Raw genomic sequence first — 18,721 nt, 5'->3', positions numbered from 1 at the left:
TGCAAAGAAAAATGAAAGAAAAAAGAGGTGCAAGATGGAATTGTCCTTGGGCCCTCCCACCCACCCTTATGTTGTATAAACAGGACATGCACACTTTAACGAACCCATCATTTCAGCGACAGGGTCTGCCACACGACTGTGACTGAAATGACTGGTTGGTTTGGGCCCCCACCAAAAAAGAAGCAATCAATCTCTCCTTGCACAAACTGGCTCTACAGAGGCAAGATGTCCACCTCATCATCATCGTCCGATTCATCACCCCTTTCACTGTGTACATCCCCCTCCTCACAGATTATTAATTCGTCCCCACTGGAATCCACCATCTCAGGTCCCCGTGTACTTTCTGGAGGCAATTGCTGCTGGTGAATCTCTCCACGGAGGAATTGATTATAATTAATTTTAATGAACATCATCTTCTCCACATTTTCTGGAAGTAACCTCGTACGCCGATTGCTGACAAGGTGAGCGGCTGCCCTAAACACTCATTCGGAGTACACACTAGAAGGAGGGCAACTTAGGTAGAATAAAGCCAGTTTCTTCAAGGGCCTCCAAATTGCCTCTTTTTCCTGCCAGTATACGTACGGACTGTCTGACGTGCCTACTTGGATGCGGTCACTCATATAATCCTCCACCATTCTTTCAATGGTGAGAGAATCATATGCAGTGACAGTAGACGACATGTCAGTAATCGTTGGCAGGTCCTTCAGTCTGGACCAGATGTCAGCACTCGCTCCAGACTGCCCTGCATCACCGCCAGCGGGTGGGCTCGGAATTCTTAGCCTTTTCCTCGCACCCCCAGTTGCGGGAGAATGTGAAGGAGGAGCTGTTGATGGGTCACGTTCCGCTTGACTTGACAATTTTCTCACCAGCAGGTCTTTGAACCCCTGCAGACTTGTGTCTGCCGGAAAGAGAGATACAACGTAGGTTTTAAATCTAGGATCGAGCACGGTGGCCAAAATGTAGTGCTCTGATTTCAACAGATTGACCACCCGTGAATCCTGGTTAAGCGAATGAAGGGCTCCATCCACAAGTCCCACATGCCTAGCGGAATCGCTCTGTTTTAGCTCCTCCTTCAATGTCTCCAGCTTCTTCTGCAAAAGCCTGATGAGGGGAATGACCTGACTCAGGCTGGCAGTGTCTGAACTGACTTCACGTGTGGCAAGTTCAAAGGGTTGCAGAACCTTGCACAACGTTGAAATCATTCTCCACTGCGCTTGAGACAGGTGCATTCCACCTCCTTTGCCTATATCGTGGCCAGATGTATAGGCTTGAATGGCCTTTTGCTGCTCCTCCATCCTCTGAAGCATATAGAGGGTTGAATTTCACCTCGTTACCACCTCTTGCTTCAGATGATGGCAGGACAGGTTCAGGTATTTTTGGTGGTGCTCCAGTCTTCTGTACGCGGTGCCTGAACGCCGAAAGTGGCCCGCAATTCTTCGGGCCACCGACAGCATCTCTTGCACGCCCCTGTCATTTTTTAAATAATTCTGCACCACCAAATTCAAGGTATGTGCAAAACATGGGACATGCTGGAATTTGCCCAGATGTAATGCACGCTCAATTTTGCTGGCATTGTCCGATGTCACAAATCCCCAGGAGAGTCCAATTGGGGTAAGCCTTTCTGCGATGATCTTCCTCAGTTGCCGTAAGAGGTTTTCAGCTGTGTGCGTATTCTGGAAAGCGGTGATACAAAGCGTAGCCTGCCTAGGAACGAGTTGGCATTTGCGAGATGCTGCTACTGGTGCCGCCGCTGCTGTTCTTGCTGCGGGAGGCAATACATCTACCCAGTGGGCTGTCACAGTCATATAGTCCTGAGTCTGCCCTGCTCCACTTGTCCACATGTCCGTGGTTAAGTGGACATTGGGTACAACTGCATTTTTTAGGACACTGGTGAGTCTTTTTCTGAGGTCTGTGTACATTTTCGGTATCGCCTGCCTAGAGAAATGGAACCTAGATGGTATTTGGTACCGGGGACACAGTACCTCAATCAAGTCTCTAGTTGGCTCTGAATTAACGATGGATACCGGAACCACGTTTCTCACCGCCCAGGCTGCCAAGGCCTCAGTTATCCGCTTTGCAGCAGGATGACTGCTGTGATATTTAATCTTCCTCGCAAAGGACTGTTGGACAGTCAATTGCTTACTGGAAGTAGTACAAGTGGTCTTCCGACTTCCCCTCTGGGATGATGATCGACTCCCAGCAGCAACAACAGCAGCGCCAGCAGCAGTAGGCGTTACACTCAAGGATGCATCGGAGGAATCCCAGGCAGGAGAGGACTCGTCAGACTTGCCAGTGACATGGCCTGCAGGACTATTGGCTTTCCTGGGTAAGGAGGAAATTGACACTGAGGGAGTTGGTGGTGTGGTTTGCAGGAGCTTGGTTACAAGAGGTAGGGATTTAGTGGTCAGTGGACTGCTTCCGCTGTCACCCAAAGTTTTTGAACTTGTCACTGACTTATGATGAATGCGCTGCAGGTGACGTATAAGGGAGGATGTTCCGAGGTGGTTAACGTCCTTACCCCTACTTATTACAGCTTGACAAAGGCAACACACGGCTTGACACCTGTTGTCCGCATTTGTGTTGAAATAATTCCACACCGAAGAGCTGATTTTTTTTGTATTTTGACCAGGCATGTCAAGGGCCATATTCCTCCCACGGACAACAGGTGTCTCCCCGGGTGCCTGACTTAAACAAACCACCTCACAATCAGAATCCTCCTTGTCAATTTCCTCCCCAGCGCCAGCAACACCCATATCCTCATCCTGGTGTACTTCAACAGTGACATCGTCAATTTGACTATCAGGAACTGGACTGCGGGTGCTCCTTGCAGCACTTGCAGGGGGCGTGCAAATGGTGGAAGGCGCAAGCTCTTCCCATCCAGTGTTGGGAAGGTCAGGCATCGCAACCGACACAATTGGACTCTCCTTGGGGATTTGTGATTTCGAAGAACGCACAGTTCTTTGCTGTGCTTTTGCCAGCTTAAGTCTTTTCTTTTTTCTAGCGAGAGGATGAGAACTTCCATCCTCATGTGAAGCTGAACCACTAGCCATGAACATAGGCCAGGGCCTCAGCCATTCCTTGCCACTCCGTGTCATAAATGGCATATTGGCAAGTTTACGCTTCTCCTCAGACGCTTTTCATTTTGATTTTTGAGGCATTTTACTGATCTTTTGTGTTTTGGATTTTACATGCTCTGTACTATGACATTGGGCATCGGCCTTGGCAGACGACGTTGATGGCATTTCATCGTCTCGGCCATGACTAGTGGCAGCAGCTTCAGCACGAGGTGGAAGTGGATCTTGATCTTTCCCTATTTTTTTAAACTCCACATTTTTATTCTCCATATTTTAATGCGCACAACTAAAAGGCACCACAGGTATACAATGTAGATGGATGGATAGTATACTTTATGGATGATGAGTGATGACACAGAGGTAGGTACAGCAGTGGCCTACCGTACTGCTGTATACAGTATAATGGACCTGGTGGACACTGTCAGCAGACTGCTAAACTACTAGTATAAAAAAAAAACCACCACAGGTATACAATGTAGATGGATGGATAGTATACTTTATGGATGATGAGTGATGACACAGAGGTAGGTACAGCAGTGGCCTACCGTACTGCTATATACAGTATAATGGACCTGGTGGACACTGTCAGCAGACTGCTAAACTACTAGTATAAAAAAAAGCAACCACAGGTATACAATGTAAATGGATGGATAGTATACTTTATGGATGACGAGTGACGACACAGAGGTAGGTACAGCAGTGGCCTACCGTACTGCTATATACAGTATAATGGACCTGGTGGACACTGTCAGCAGACTGCTAAACTACTAGTATAAAAAAAAAAGCCACCACAGGTATACAATGTAGATGGATGGATAGTATACTTTATGGATGACGAGTGACGACACAGAGGTAGGTACAGCAGTGGCCTACCATACTGCTATATACAGTATAATGGACCTGGTGGACACTGTCAGCAGACTGCTAAACTACTAGTATAAAAAAAAAACCACCACAGGTATACAATGTAGATGGATGGATAGTATACTTTATGGATGATGAGTGACGACACAGAGGTAGGTACAGCAGTGGCCTACCGTACTGCTATATACAGTATAATGGACCTGGTGGACACTGTCAGCAAACTGCTAAACTACTAGTATAAAAAAAAGCCACAGGAGTGTTTTTCAGGCAGACAAACGTATACTGGTGGTCACTGTCAGCAAAACTCTGCACTGTACTCCTGCTATAGCTGCTCCCCAGTCCCCACAATTAAGTAGTGTGAGCACTCAGCACAGATATATCATGCAGCACACTGAGCACAGATATGGTATGGAGCGTTTTTTTCAGGCAGAGAAGAGAACGGATAAAAAACTGGTGGTCACTATCAGCAAAACTCTGCACTGTACTCCTCCTAACAGCTGCTCCCCAATCCTCCCCACAATAGTAAAATAAACAAGCAAAGCAAAGCAATCAGATCAACTGTAGTGTCTCGTATAAACGGAGAGGACGCCAGCCACGTCCTCTCCCTATCAATCTCAATGCACGTGTGAAAATGGCGGCGACGCGCGGCTGCTTATAGAATCCGAATCTCGCGAGAATCCGACAGCGGGATGATGACATTCGGGCGCGCTCGGGTTAGCCGAGCAAGGCGGGAGGATCCGAGTCTGCTCGGACCCGTGTAAAAAAAGGTAAAGCTCGGGTGGGTTCGGTTTCTCGGAAACCGATCTTGCTCATCACTACAAAAAATGCAACCCAGATCTGAATTAGGCCAATAATTCAAATTATAACACCAGGCTGTAATACATAAATAGATCATATATTCCCAATGAGCACAGAAGAACTGCCCACTTGACATCTACTTACTTACCTCAGAGTCTTATGTGTGGAATTGCAGTGTGGGAGTTTTTATTAGAAAGAAAAAACATGGGGACTGCCTGCCATGTGTGAGTCTGTGAGATTAGCAGGCAGGGCTTCCAATAGGAAGCCACTGCAGAGCTAACTCCTCCTAACAGGGCACACAGGGAGACTGTCTCCTGCTCCCTGCTGTGCCTGCCTGAGCTTGCACCAGAGCCAATCATACCCAGGGACAGTTTGAGGCATATGCTGGCTGAGCAGCTGAGTAGGGCGCCACAGTGAGAGCAGTGCCATAACTAGACATTTTAGCGCTGTGTGCAAGAAACAGCATTGGTGCCCCCCCTTATTTAAAATAGGGCCAGTGCGCGCCATAGGCTTGCCCCAAAAATATGGAGCGTGGCTTCTTGGGGAAGGAGCATGGCCACAAAATAATGGCAATTCATATTATGCTGCACAGTAGTCTCCATTATTCAAATTACGCCGCACATTAGCGCCACTACACCAGGTAGCGCGCGTTTTACACATTACGTGAGGTGGAATTCCCTTTTTACACATTACGGCAGGCAGAGTCCCCTTTTTACACATTACGGTGGGTAGAGTCCCCTTTTTACACATAACAGCAGGCAGAGTCCCCCTTTTACACATTACGGCAGGCAGAGTTCCCTTTTACACATTACGACGGGTAGCATCCCCTTTTACACAGTATGGCAGGTAGAGTGCCCTTTTACACATTACAGCAGGTAGAGCTCCCTTTTGCACATTACAGCAGGTAGAGTCCCTGCTTTTAAACATTACTGCAGGCAGAGCCCCCTTTGTACACATTATGGCAGCAGAGTCCCCTTTTTACACATTACAGCAGGCAGAGTCCCCCTTTTTCACATAACAGAAGCAGAGTCCCCCTTTTTCACATAACATAACAAAGAGTCCCCCTTTTTACACATTAGGCAGGCAGAGCCCCCTTTTTACACATTAGGCAGGCAGAGTCCCCCATTTTACACATTAGGCAGGCAGAGTCCCTCTTTTTTACATATTACAACAGCATAGTGGCACACTGAGGGAGATCTAGGGCGAAAGCAGGTGAGAGGAACACTGGGGGAGAGCTAGGGTTAGAGTAGGTGAGGGGCACGTGGGGTGAGAGCTAGGGAAAGAGAAGGTGAGAGGCACACTGGGGGAGAGCGAAGGAGAAAGGAACACTGGGGGAGAGAGCAGGTGAGAGGAATGCGGGGGAGAGCCCTTTTTACACATTACGCAAGGTGGAATTCCCTTTTTACACATTACGGCAGGCAAAGTCCCCTTTTTACACATTACGGCAGGCAGAGTCCCCTTTTTACACATTACGGCAGGCAGAGTCCCCTTTTTACACATTACAGCAGGCAGAATCCCCTTTTTACACATTACGGCAGGTAGAGTCCCCTTTTTACACATTACTGCAGGTAGAGCACCTTACATCCCCCTCCCTACTCTTAGGGTGTAGTGTAGTGTACTGTAGTGTAGTTTACTGTAGCGTAGTGTAGAGTACTGAAGTGTAGTGTAGTATAGTGTATGTAGTATAGTGTAGAGTAGTGTAGTGTGTAGGCACATTCTGCCTTCCCTCCAGGTGATACCTGGAAAGGAGATGTGGTGCCCCACTTTTATAAGTACCCCCTAAACAGCCCCATTTACCCTGATCCAGGAGAGGAGGGGTTTAGACAGAAAGAGGCCTTTGTTTATTGTTCATAATATGCAGCTAATACTGCCGCTGTCTTCTCTCTGCCTCGCCCTGGAATTGTAAGTGTCGGCCTCCAGGAACTCCCGTCCACTGCGGTAACGCACAGAGGGGGTCATTCCGAGTTGATCGCACGTAGCAACTTTTTGCTGCTTGATCAACTAGACGCCACCTATGGGGGAGTATATTTTAGCATAGCAGGGCTGTGATCACTTGTGCAGCCCTGCTATGCTAAAAAAGCTTCCTGCAAAACAAAACCAGGGTCAGACCTACTTACCCTGTGCCATGGATCCAGAAACTAAGGTCCCGGGATTGACGTCAGACATCCGGCCTGGAACCGCCTGCGTTCGCCTCACCATGCCTTAAAAACGGTGAGTTGATGCCCCGGAACGCCTCCCGCCTGTCAATCTTCATGCGATCACCGCTGTGATAACTTTCTGTGCTGGCGGCGCCGCTGCCCGGTGACGACGCGTGTGTGCATTGCGGGCGCCACGCAGCCGCAGTCTTGACCCGTTCGCACCGCAGCGAAGAACCGCTGCGTGCGAACGGGTTGGAATGACCCCCAGTGTAAGGGGGAGCGAGAAGCAGAGTTAAAACTACATGACTCAGAATCCCTGCAAGCAACCCGCAATGACCAAGCATCCTGGTAGATGAAGTCCGGACAGTGCTGTGTGGAGCCTCAGTCAGTCTCATGGAGGTGCGAGGACTGCTTGCCGGCACCAACCAGGAAGAAAATAGTCAGCACAAGGAAGTGGGGCATCTATAACCAAAAGCCCTCAGATAGGAAACAGCATCTCAGCCTTGTAAGTATGAGGCCGCTGTAGGGGGCATTATGATGCAGTGCATAATGTATAAGGGGCATTATGGAGCATTACTTAATGTGTAAGGGGCATTACAGCATGGTGCATATGTGTAAGAGGAATTACATTGCAAGGCATAATGTGTAAGGGGCATTACAGTGCAAGGCATAAAGTGTACATAACGGTGTGAGGCCTATTGTGTAAGAGGCATAACGGTGCAGTGCATAATGTGTAAGGAGCATTATAGTGCGGTGCATAATGTGTAAGAAGCATTACAGTGAGGTGCATAATATGTAAGGGGCATTATGGCAGAGCCGGATTAAGACCATGGGGGGCCCGGGGTACTTTAGACAGTGAGGCCCCTATTGAAGAGAGGGGTGGACGGGTGGGGGGCACACCTATTAACGGGGCCTAATGCCCACCATGCGTTCTTGGGCCGGGAGGGTCCGACTATAAATGGCCACGGGCCGAGAGGGCCCGACTACATACCCACAGGCCGGGAGGGCCTGACTGTACCTACGGGCCTAGTGCCCGATCCTTGAAGGTCTAGGGAGGAAAGGATGGGGGGGGGTGAGATCAGCCTCACCTGGTCCAGGTCATCTTTCATCAGGAGCACGGCGTCTTCCGGCCTCTTCAGCGGCCACCGGAGCTCTTCTCCCTCCGTCCGGCTCTTCACTGCTCTTCAGCGCGGCCTCCCTCTTCGGCTCCCGCCCGGTGTCTTCTGCGCTCTTCCGTGCGGTCGTCTTCTTCGGCTCCCGCCCGGCGTCTGACTTCGGATGCCGGGGGCGGGGCCTATGACGCGGCGAGCACCGATTCGCTCGCTGCGCCATCTTCTGATTGGCCGGCGCCCCGCGAGCCGTGATTGGCTCGCGGACGGCGCCGGGTTTGAACTCCCGCTGCCAGCGCTTCAGATTGGCTGCCAAAACGGCGCCAAGTTTGAAGCACCGCTGCCCGTCGCCACTTCCAGTCTGGTGCAGGGAAACACCTTGTCCCTGCACCGGACACCCACCGCTTACTGACAGGTCACCGCTGTACTCTGCAGGGGACGCAGATCCCCTGCACCCTGCCGCTCTGATGTGCCCTGGAACACAGGGCACATCTCTACAGCACCACAGATTGGATCGGAAGAGAAATCCGATCTGTGGTGTGGCAGGGGGCCCTTTTGGAAAGGGGGGCCCGGGGGTACGTATCCCCGGGACCCTCCCCTTAATCCGGCTCTGCATTATGGTGTGGTGCATAATATGTAAGGGGCATTACAGTATGTGGCATGATGTGTAAGGGGCATTACAGTGTGGCATAATGTGTAAGGGGCATTATGGGATGGTACATAATGTGTAAGAGGCATTATGGTGTGGTGCATAATGTGTAAAGGGCATTATGGTGTGTGGCATAATGTGTTAGAAGCATTACGGTGTGTGGCATATTGTGTAATGCATACCACCCATACCTCCCATGCCCCCTAATTTCGGATGTGCACACAAATATCCCTCCAGCTGCCACAGCAAAGTTGGGAGGTATGTAAGGGGCATTATGGTGCGAGGCATAATATGTAAGGGGCATTATGGTGTGGTGCATTATGTGTAAGGGGCATTATGGTGTGTGGTATAATGTGTCATTATTATTATTATTATTATTATTATTATTATTATTATTATTATCCATTATTATCCATTATTTATATGGCGCCACATGGGATCTGCAGCACCCAATTATAGAATAAACACATAGCAAAACATGAGGCTTAATACAAAACATGAACCATACTGCTCCCTATGTGTAAGAGGCATTATGGTGTATGGCATAATCTGTTAGGGGCATTACAGTGTGTGGCATATTGTGTAAGGGCATACCTCCCAACTGTCCTGATTTTGGCGGGACAGTCCCATTTTCCAGGGACTGTCCCGCTGTCCCACCCATAGACCGCGGTGATGCTCGTCTCTGTGCAAGCTGTAATGCTGCAAAGAGACCAGGTGACTTATGTTCCTCATCCTGGGGCACTAAAACTGAGGGCATTGTTTAAGGGGCACTAAAACTATGGATATGGGCCCTCATTCCGAGTTGTTCGCTCGCTAGTTGCTTTTAGCAGCATTGCACACGCTAAGCCGCCGCCCTCTGGGAGTGGGAGTGTATCTTAGCATAGCAGAATTGTGAACGAAAGATTAGCAGAATTGCGAATAGAAATTTCTTAGCAGTTTCTGAGTAGCTCCAGACTTACTCCTACATTGTGATCAGTTCAGTCAGTTTCGTTCCTGATTTGACGTCACAAACACACCCAGCGTTCGCCAAGACACTCCCCCGTTTCTTCAGACACTCCCGCGTTTTTCACAGAAACGCCAGCGTTTTTTCGCACACTCCCAGAAAACGGCCAGTTTCCGCCCAGAAACACCCACTATAGTATATACAGTATAGCGAAAATCGGCAACGAGCAAACAACTCTGAATGACCCCCATAGTGTAAGGGGCACTAAAACTGGGCATAGTATAAGGGGCACTACAACTGTGGGCATAGTGTTAGGGGCACTACAGCTGTGGGCATATTGTTAGGGGCACAAAAATGGGGGGATTGTGTAAGAAGCACTACAACTGTGGGAATAATTTATGAAGGGTACGATAACTGTGGTCATAGTAGAAGGGGCCCTACTAAGGTGGGCATAATGTGTAAGGGTCCCTACAATGCCAAAGTATATATTTGTTTACCAAAAAATTTGGCCTTGGGCCGACCCTGAACATACAAAATTGTGAGTGGTGAGGTGCAGGTGTGGGTGAGGTACCAGAGCTGAGACCGGGACCGGAGCTCACTGAGGAGCAGTGGCAGAATTTTACCAGGGGGGCTTGCAGTCCCACAGCTCCTAGGTAAAATCCGCCTCTGCTACAGTGTACTTCTCAAGATTTGTATATTATACATTATACAAATCACGCTGAAACCATGCTGAAAGGGCATGCTTTAAAAATTATTTTAATTAATTTATCAAAGGCTGAAAGTAGGAGATATCTAACTAATGCTGCAGACAGTAGTCCTAACCAATAAGTGGTAGCAAGTACATTTTTATTTGAACTTTACCTCCAAAAACTTGGACATTTTTATTAAGCTCAATGTACAATAAAAGTTGTGCTTTAAAGTAAAGAATAAGCAAAGCACTGATAATGTAGACTAGCATAAAAGCTTCCAAACCCTTCATCTCCACTGACTGGGCACTGCCATGCCTCCCTCTTAGGAGAGAATGTACCGGTAATTGTTTTTTGGGTTGTGACAAGTAATAGGCGCCAAACTGAGCTATTCAATTGTTTTGCCGATCGAGGTAGACTGCATTACTTATTGTGCTTGTTGCGCCAAAATGCACCAGTCTTAGATGCAAATAGACAGAGAAATATGGCAGTGTGTAAATTCTAATTGTGGAATATGTGTGCACTATACAAATAACTAGTAATAAATAAACAAATAAATAAATACACAGTTCTTAGCTAAAGGGGCGGTATCCAATTAGCCGTGATAATGCAATCTGCAATAGCGGCTAAAGTTATCAAACATATCTCTTGAAAAAACAGCTTATCGCTGAATGTGCGTTCCCATATTTCACACCTATCCTATTCCAAAATGCCAAAAACGGGATTTGCAAAATAATTCTAGCCAGCAAAACCAGAGATAAGTATAGGAGAAAATAGGGAAATCTGTCTGTACTACCTAAAATGTCAAACTATAGGAAAACATTATAGAAGTCTAATAGTGGCCATAATTAAACTAGTTGGTGTAATTAAATTGGGTCAACTGGCTGTCATATGCATTTTTTATGTAAAAAATTATAGATAGCTATTTTTTTCAGCAAAATAAATGCCTCCATAAATTTGGGGTACATAAAAATGGGTATAAGTATATATTAGGGTCATTTTAGGGTACTTAAATGGGAACAGACTGATTACTCCCACCTGCAGGTCTAAAAACACTAGTCCCACTCCTAAAGCACCCCAATATACCTGTTCCGTACCTTGTACACCAATGTCACGTACACCCAAAAGTGGGAATAGCCCTGGTGCACCGGGATTTCAGCTGTCGGAATTTTGGCATCAGTATCCTTAACGCTGGGATCCCGATAGCCGGCATTGTAACTGCATCCCCCCCTCCCCCCCCAACTACTTATCACCTCCTCAGAGATGGTGAAGACAAGTCTATGATAAACCCTATGGAGAATTTTCGCTGATAACTTTTCGCAGCCAAATTGGATATCAAGTTATAGCAAATGCGATAAAAAGCCCTGTTGGCTATCCCCCAAATAGATATATTCTAACAAACAGTAGAGTTCAATAGATTTGACATATAAAAATAAATATATATATATATATATATATATATATATAGCATGGACCCCTTGCAATTAGTTGAAATGACCACACTAACATTTTCTGTTATGTTTTTGCCACAAGTAGAAATAATAGGGTCAAATAATTTTGTCTGCATAATGCGGAGAATACACCTGAACTACAGTAGCTGGAATAATGACATGCGCCATGGGTTATTTATATGCGTTCCATTTTAAGACTGATCTGACCACCTTTATACAGCCTTTACAGGCAAAATAGCAGAATATTTATCGACTTATTGATTCATTTATTTGAGAAGCTAAAAATGCAGATTATTAATTAGCAGCTTGATATTGCTGCATAAAAAACCATGTCATACAAACAGTATTCAAATACATACAATTATTGTGTCTACGTAGAGAACTGTTATATGGTCAGCCAAAAGACATCTGCCAATAGCAGTGCGTTATTCTCTGCAAAAACTGAAACTCCTATTTCATTTGTTCACAATACTAATACTGTAGATGTTTCCATGCAAACATCACATATAAAAAACTGGTGACAAAAAAACACAGATGCGCTGTAAACCTGAAGACCTGGAAACACATCACTGTTAATATATAATATAGTGTAGCATTTATATTAGTAACTCAATTTTTGTAATAGATAATTCGAAAGAGGTGGTAAAATGCCTTCAATTGCCCAATACATTTGGCAGTAGCTGCAAGAACGATTTGATTTATAAGAATAATAATAAAAATGCCATTAGGCTCTCATTCAGAAGAAGAGAGGGAGGTGGGGGAAGCATTGATGTCACTGGAGGCAGCATTGACGCAGATGCATGTGACGTCAGCACGGGCTGCAGAGTACCAGGGGGAGGAGGGGGGAGGGAGACGTAGTACAAGTGTTAATCTCAGCCTCACACTGATCAAAGCGCTCATACACTAATCTTATGGTTTCAAAACCTGTAAATTCGGGGGGAAATAAAGGACAAAGACAATGCAGACGTAATCCAGTCGAATGTGTGAAGACATTATTACTAAAATGAGTTGTTTGTACCAGTTTACAAACATGTTTTTAGGATCGTTTAGGACCAGAAGCTGTATATATATTATATACAAATAATACTGTATATGCAATTCTAAATAAAACCAGCACCAATCTTTAATACTAGTCTATTTGAATACATGCAAATATTGTACGCATTAAAAATGATGTATTCTGAATGTGTTTACATGGACACTAGATTCATATGATATGAATATAGAATATAGTATATATTCAATATACCAGCACTGTAGTGTTAAATCCTACTGTGGCATTTTACTAGAACTGAGGGCTAATGTGCTGGCATTACTGATGTTCCAGTGCCCATAGTTAGTGCTTGACATTCTGATATGCGTCCAGGCTGCTGCTTGCGTCTGTTCCCGATTACTATTTCAATGATTCGCAGCAGCAGCCGCCGTAGAAATAGACTTGCTGACGTCACTGCCTCCTGTTGAACGTGACAGCATCTATAGACCGAGCATCAGAATCTTGCACAAAAACAAGTAACTTCTAGAGACGCCAGGCTCTCTCTCTCTCTCTCTCTCTCTCTCTCTCTCTCTCTCTCATCAGAACTTCTTACTGCACTGATCTCTCTCCCTCTCTCTCTCTCTCTCTCTCTCTCTCTCTCTCTCTCTCTCTCTCTCCCCCCCCCCCCCCTCTCTCTCTCTCTCTCTCATCAGAACTTCTTACTGCACTGAGCTCACCTAGAGACTGAACTCCCCAACTTCTAACATTATTTTGCTTGAGAGCCTGAAGAATTTATTTACATGCAATCAGACATACTGTACTAGGCAGCACTTTATTTTCGGATGGTTGCTGTTGCCCATTCAAGATCTTTGACAGCACCAATGTATGCAAGGCAGCTGCAGGTAACTGACTTTTTGCATAGAAGTGTGTGTGTGTGTGTGTGTGTGTGTGTGTGTGTGTGTGTGTGTGTGTGTGTGTGTGTGTGTGTGTGTGTGTGTGTGTGTGTGTGTGTGTCTTTGTATAGCCCTATTAATCATATGATAGGCTTTTGTGGTGAGCTTGTTTAATATAAATCACAGGTTCTCATACTCTGTCCTCAGGACCCCACACAGATCTTGTTTTCCAGATCACCTATGGATTTATAAAACGTGACAGTTGGTGATACATAGTGCAGCTGCTAGGTGACCTGTGTGTGGTCCTGGGGACCGAGTTTGAGAACCACTGCCATAAATAATAGTGATGTTTGGTTCTGACATTGTACAATACACTCACAAATGAAACTTATTGGATAAATTTCCCCTTGCAGATAACGTAATGTTGGAAACAGCTGGAAGAAGAACCAGAGACAACTTGATGGATCCCACTTGTAGACTAGCGGCGGCACGTGTCCCCACATCAAGGAAAACCATCAACATGAATAATAATGACGAATGTCGTTCAAAGTATTATCCTGCACTCTGGTCAAGGAGAAGAGCAGCAGAAAGCAGGGCAATGTCACCTGGCTACCGTACTGTGGCTCCAGTAAGCAGAGCAGACCTTCAGGTGCATCATCATGACCCATTTCCAAGACCTTAGCCTGGAAAGCTGGATTTGATGATAGTGATCCATATTCATACTCTCGCCTGTCCACATATCGCTTGGAGAATGTAACATGCAGGTGTCACTGTGGCCTCACTCACAGCCATCCCCATGCATTCCCTCCACCTTCTTGAAACCTGCTGGTAGCTGGAAAACGAGAAAAAGAGAACTGAGAATTGCTTTGATGGAATTGTGATTTGTAGAATTTCTCCTCTTAGTCCCTGCCTCCTACTTGCTCTCTAGCCACTCCAAAGTCTCTCTCTCCCATAGAAAACCATTTTCTATTTATCTCTGCCACCACTCAATCAATTCATCATCCCTGGAACACCACAAACACGATTTTACAGCTACATCCTGCAGATGTCGAAGAAACGTAAAGCAACCGATAGTGAGTCTGACTACCCCCGGGCTGCATCCTCAACAAGGCTTGACAGAGCAGACCAAGGTAAGGGATGCTACTGGAATGATACTGTAGAGCGATCACCTTGAGAACTGGACAGAAATTGATTTGTGCATATTGTTATTTGTGTGTTGATACTATAGTGCTGCAATATGTAATCACTATAACGTGGGTAAAATGGGTTGGTGGCATGTGTGAGAGGGGATGGGCTTAGAGTGGATTCCTTCTGTCTTTAAGAGTTAAGAACTTTTTCAAACAATGGTAATGGTGGAATCAGTTTATCATTGCATTGCATGATTCAGTGTACTTTTAGATTTGGATGTTTTTCTATGCAGAGATGTCTTGATTGTTTATGGCTTGCTTGTTCTTTCAATATTTTGGTTGTTTGTTGGCCCAAACATGATTTGGCATTACACATTCATTTAGAATGGGAATATTTAAAAAATCCCTTATACATATTTTTACTTGATGGTGTGAAGGTGCTTTGTGAAAATATGGTGCACTTTGTCAGAAAATGCTGTTGGTGTATGTATTACTGATATTGTACACTGGTGTTTATACAGATTATGTTCCATCTATTTACGGATTGCATGAAAAATATTTTATTAATGGTGAAATGCAAACTTGTGTGAAAATGATTATACTGGAAATGCTTTGGTGGATTTATTTGTGTTTGTTTTTGGGATGTTTTATGATATGTATGAAATATTTCTGTATATAGGTAACCACAAATGGAGTGTGTTTTTACAAAATAGTTTATATGTTTTTATTGTGTTTTATGCTATTTTTAACCTTTGTGTGTTAGTCTGTGCTACTGTTACAGTTTATTATGCAAATGCAGCCAGGATTACATTTTAATGGACTATAACAAAACATGTTTGATTTAAAATATATGATAAATGAAAGGGATTGTAGTTTTTTTTTTTTTTTTTTTGTAATTTGTGTTGCAGAATAGGATGCTGGATGATGGAATACCTGGGCAAATGTATTCAAATTGTATTGTTTGTAAATTGAGAAGATGACTGAAAGATAAAAATGTGGCTTTCCCAAAATGGAGGAGGATTTATACAATATCGCTAGGTAAAATTAGGTTCTTAACACTTTTTAGCAGTACTCATTTCTTTTGTATTAACCCCTCTGCCACTAAGGGGTTTATCACACTTGTTCCAAGCCTTTCTTGGCAATTCCAGGTCTGGTCACATCCTAGCACTACTACTCCTAATTTTTTAATGAAGTAACCAGAAATTTCACCTCATTTTTATGAATAAGGGTTTTCTTTTTCTCTGCAAATACCACAAGTCTCCTTATTCCTTCTAACACAGAAAATGAAATGTACCCCAAATGAGCATGTAATGTATATATAAATGTGTGTGTGTGTGTGTGTGTGTGTGTGTGTGTGTGTGTGTATCTATCTATCTATTTATATAGATATATATAGATATATATATATATGCGCTTGAATATGATCAGTCCTTTTATTACTTTAGGTTAAACACATGTAGGAATAATTTCATAGCCATTCAAGGCATACCATTTTGAATATGAGAAACCCTACTGAATAATTTCATTAAATACTATTGGACAAGCTTATCATAAGAGTTGCTTATTGTTTTAAGTATATTGAGCAGCACAATGAGAGGATCAAGAGCTATTTGAGTTCCTAGAATTTGCAAATCTGACACCTTACCCTAAAAATGATCAATATGCGGGTATTCACCCAGGGCCGGATTATAGGCGGGGTGGATGGGTCCATCGCCCATGGTCCCCCACACTACAGCAAACATACCCTGGCACAGCCCACGCTGCGCCCTACCTGACCGGCCCCCAGCAGTAGTGCAGTGCAGCGCAGTGCCACAATTTGTGGGTGTATGGGGAAGGGGGTGGGCCCAATAATGTGAAGTGGTCCTATAACAGGTATTATCTCTATCCTCCCTCCCTCCCCCTCTCTCTCTGACACTTTCTTTTTCTCTTGTTCCTCATCAATCGCTCTTTCCCTGTCACCCTCTCTCTTTACCACTCACTCCCCCTTCCTCTCTTTCTGACACCCTCTCTCTCTTGCTCCCCTCTCTCGCTATCTCTCTCTCTTTCTCTCCTTGACACTCTCTCCTTCTCTCTTGCTCCCCTCACTCTCTGTCTCCCTCCCTCCCATCATCATCTCTCTCTCCCGCGCTCTCACCTTCTCTCTCGCTTTCTCCTTGACATCCTCTCTCCCTCTCTTTCTTACTCCCCTCTCTCTCCCTCTCTTTGTCTTTCCCTCTTTCTCTCCATAAACTCTCTCTCTCTCCCTGACAACCACTCTCTCTCCCTCTTGACCCCCCTCCCTCTGTCTGTCTCTCCCCTCTCTCCCTGACATGCTCTCTCTTGCACACCTCTCTCCCTATCTGTCTTTCTCTCCTTGACACCCTCTGTTTCTCTCCTGCTCACTCCCCCTCCCTCTCCCTCTTTCTCTCTCCTGCTCTCTGTCCTTGACACCCTCTCTCTCTCTCTTGGTCTTTCCCTGACACTCTCACTCTCTCCCTGTCACCTTCTCTTTCTCTCATGCTCATCTCTCCCTGTCTCTCTCTTGCTCCTCTCTCTCTCTCTCTCTCTGACACCTCCTGTCTCTTGCTCTCCCCTCTCTCTTTCTCTTATTATCGCTCTCTCCCTGACCCCTACTCTCTCTCTCTCGCTTGTCTCTCTCTCTCGCTCAGCCTGGCTGTGGTAAAAAAGATGAATAGGTGAATAAGGGACACTACTGTGGTATAATATGAATAAGGGGCACTACTGTGTGGCATAATGTGAATAAGGAGCGCTAATGTGTGGCATAATGTGAATAAGGGGCACTGTTTAGCATAATGTGAATAAGGGGCAATACTGTGTGGCATAACATAAATAAGGAGAACTATAGTGTGGCATAATGTGAATAATGAATACTATGTAGCATATCATGAATAAGGGGCACTACTGTGTGCCATTCTTTGAATAAGAGGCATAAAGTGGCATAAACTGAATAAAGACCTCTACAATATAGCATAATGTAAATAAGGGGCAATACTGTGTGGCATAATAGGATAAGGAGTGCTATGTGGCATAACATGTAAATAAGAAATACTGTTGTGGACACTACTGTGTGGCATAACATGACTTGTGGGCACTATTATGTGGTATAGCATGAATTATGGGCACCACTGTGGGGTGTAACATAATTAAGTGGTACTACTGTGTGGCAATATGTAAATAAGGGGCACTACCATTGCCGGCTCCAGGCAGATGGGCCCTACCTGATAACAGCTGTCTGCCTGCCAATGGGGGAGTGTTGGGGGCCGGGCAGGGATTATAGCATATGTGCTTTGCGGCAGCGCACCTGCCATCAGATGCTGATGCCATCCCTGCCCACACACAGTGTGATATACCACTCTGCAGTGGTGCGGTCCCTACGGTGTGCGTCCGGGAGTCAGAGAGGAGTGGTTGTGGATGCCAGACGCTCGCAGTGACTACTGGGGAGCTGAGTGGCCATCTAAGTAAGTATTATTATTTGTTGATTTAGTCTCTGACATCCCTGCCACCCCTCCTATGATTTAAGGAGTAAGCAGTGTGGTGCTGAATGTGCCCCTCCTACCCATACAATGATAATAGATGTATATGTATCTGGCACTGTGGGTGCATACATGTATTTGGCACTATTGGGGGCATATGTGCATGTGGCACTATACTGGGGCATATGTGTACCTGGCACTATACTGGGGGCATATGTGTATCTGGCACTATACTGGGGCATATGTGTATCTGGCACTATGGGGGCATATGTGTATATGGTACTATACTGGGGGCATATGTGTATCTGGCACTTTGGGGGCATGTGTATCTCACACCGTACTAAGGGCATATGTGAATCTGGCACTGTACTGGGGGCATATGTGTATCTGGCACTATATTGGGGGTATAGGTGTATCTGGCACTATACTGGTGGCATATGTGCATCTGGCACTATAGGGGCATATATGAATCTCACACTGTACTGGGGGCATGGGTGTATCTGGCACTATACCGGGAGCATATGTGTATTTGGAACTATACAG

The 18,721-nt window shown here is 45.5% G+C and overlaps 1 long non-coding RNA gene across 1 annotated transcript in view; it reads left to right on the top strand.

Annotated features, from left to right (window-relative positions):
• The window catches only part of LOC134911633 (uncharacterized), a 136,914-nt gene that overhangs the window by 58,669 nt on the left and 59,524 nt on the right, over nt 1-18,721 (top strand). The window contains exon 3 of the long non-coding RNA XR_010176725.1: nt 13,992-14,708. This is a non-coding gene — a long non-coding RNA (uncharacterized LOC134911633). The remainder of the gene's footprint in view (nt 1-13,991; nt 14,709-18,721) is intronic.

This window comes from Pseudophryne corroboree, chromosome 4, assembly GCF_028390025.1.
Source record: "Pseudophryne corroboree isolate aPseCor3 chromosome 4, aPseCor3.hap2, whole genome shotgun sequence".
In the NCBI taxonomy this organism is placed as follows: Eukaryota; Metazoa; Chordata; class Amphibia; order Anura; family Myobatrachidae; genus Pseudophryne; species Pseudophryne corroboree.
The sequence above is the reverse complement of the archived record's forward strand: the minus strand, read 5'-3'. Positions and strand labels throughout refer to the sequence as shown.